Source organism: Portunus trituberculatus, chromosome 45 (genome assembly GCF_017591435.1).
Source record: "Portunus trituberculatus isolate SZX2019 chromosome 45, ASM1759143v1, whole genome shotgun sequence".
Taxonomy (NCBI): Eukaryota; Metazoa; Arthropoda; class Malacostraca; order Decapoda; family Portunidae; genus Portunus; species Portunus trituberculatus.
The window spans coordinates 9354980-9357479 of NC_059299.1; the positions used below are offsets into that span (position 1 = coordinate 9354980).

General features: G+C 45.2%; 1 protein-coding gene across 1 annotated transcript in view; it reads right to left on the bottom strand.

Annotated features, from left to right (window-relative positions):
• Positions 1 to 2350, bottom strand: part of LOC123519677 — a 45028-nt gene extending 42678 nt beyond the window's left edge. The window contains exon 1 of the mRNA XM_045281170.1: positions 2310 to 2350. The gene's annotated coding sequence lies outside the window, so the exon portion shown is untranslated. The remainder of the gene's footprint in view (positions 1 to 2309) is intronic.
• Positions 2351 to 2500: the final 150 nt, after the last annotated feature.

Genomic DNA, 2500 nt, shown 5'->3' on the forward strand with positions numbered 1-2500 from the left:
GTTGTCATTAAGATCTCCAGCACTGAATTACCGCCATGCACTCAGTTATGGGCGTCTGAGTGAGTCGAGTCTAATCCCTTAAGTGGCATTTTACGATAGTTTGTGTGTGATTAGATGATTTTGCTTACAATAAGAAGGGTCTACGGTGTCAGAGATTAATGGCCAGTTTTCACTATTTTAATCCCCACATAAGTTTGTGAAGCTGTATAAAATCATTGAGTAATAGCCAGAATAAATATGAAAACACGTCATGTTACTGCAGGGGTTAACACGGCGGGGCGAGGCGAGGCGATAGAGGCACCTTGCTTTGCTCCGGGCTATGTGTTTCCTACATATCATAGCTTCCCCTTGCTCAATAAGCGCTAAGAATAGGACACATTTCGCTATACGCTATTACTTGCAGTTTGTGTTGACAGACTAGGATAATAAAGAGGACGCCAGAGATGAAACGTATACAGAACGGTGAAATAACACACACACACACACACACACACACACACACACACAGTCTGAGTCCTATCCGAAGATCTGTCTATGTGCTCTGAGCTTGTTCCGTAATGGGAAGGCTGGCTGGGTGACTACCGGACGACCATAGTGAACACACACACACACACACACACACACACACACACACACACACACACACACACACACACACACACAGCCACACACCACACCAGAAAAACACACACACACACACACACACACACACACACAGCCACTTTCCCCTCCAACACCCTCCAGCTGGGAGCTGGGTGTCAGTGGTTCCAGCTGGTGGGCTCCCCATAACGAAAGATACACACACACACACACACACACACACACACACACACACAGTCTCAGTCCTATCCGAAGATCGCTCTATGAGCTCTGAGCTTGCTCCGTAATGGGGAAGGCTGGCTGGGTGACTACCGGGCGACCATAGTGAATTACACACACACACACACACACACACACACACACACCACACACACACACACACACACACACTAAGTACCATGAAACACACACACACACACACACACACAGCCACCTTCCTCCAACACCCTCCAGCTGGGAGCTGGGTGTCAGTGGTTCCAGCTGGTGGGCTCCTCATAACGAAAGATAAGGCACACACACACACACACACACACACACACACACACACACACACACACACACACACACACACACACACACCCCACACCCTCGGGCCTGGAGCCAGGTATCGGCCTGGGTCCAGCCGGGGGTGGGGTGTCGGCCCCTCCCCGTCACATATATACGTTACGCAAATCATTTTGAAAATGAGGATTCCCAAAAAGGCAGCTGGACACGAATGTTATAAAAATTCTGACTCGTTATCAATCGAAACTAACTTCTAAAATACAAAAACATTGCCGAGATAAGGAATAATAAAAATATCTCAAAGAATATACTAAATAAAGTATTAGAACTTCGACTTGCTTAAACACAATTTCAAAGCCCACCAATTTCATTCAACTGAATCGATAACGTTTTTCAAAAATTATGACTATCATTTCGATATATCAAAACCTGGCAACTCGCCCTATTAGAAAAATAATATTTAAAAATGACGTTGTTTACAATATTAACAGGACTACATATCATTCTTAAAGTCCACATCTTTAACTTCTCAGGAGCCTTGCACACTTTTCTCATGATAAACCATCTTTTGAAAACACAAACACTTCGCTACAACCTCAAATAAAAAATCACAGATAGCGGAGGTAAAAATTTTAGCGTATTTTGGCCCTCCCATTCAAGTCATAAACACCCTCTACATCACCGTACTTCACTCAACTCAAGCATGGAAGACACGTAAAACACTGCGAACTATCATTAGAAACCCTTAAAAGGCACTTGTGACTCGAAATAAATGAACTGAGACAAATATAAATAATAGTGGAAGTCGAGCATCTGGGACCGGCATTTTGGGCGGGAGCTGGTGATGACGTCACAGCCTGGGGCTCGTGACGTCATGGGTAGGCCCGCTTCTTCTCACTGAGCCTCCATAGCACACAAATCAGGTAATTGCGGATATATCTCAACAACTGACATGAAAGATTAGGCCTATGGCTCCACTTTGTGACCTGTCTGGCCTGTAATGAGTGAGAGATGAGGCAGATAATGGCTGAGAGAGAGGCGGCGGGTCAGGGATCGGTTTGTTTACGTTTTCAAGATTTGAATTATTTGGTTTTATAAGTATGTGCAGGTGTTAGTTCACTGATATGTTGTCCTGGAGGTTACCAACGTTAGGTTATGACATGGCACCACCGTGAAATGATAAATTACACCAATATATTACTTACGTTAGCCAAAGACTGCTCGGCGGCGGCTGTCCGTGTCACTAGCAGGCACCCACACTCCACTGTCCACTTTGTGTCCTCAACCATGTTTAAATAGTTAACCTCTGATTACTGAGAGGCTACACACACAATATTCTCTTCGCTACTATCACTATCTTCATCTCCACCACTCACTGTCCCTCACGGCCAGCGCC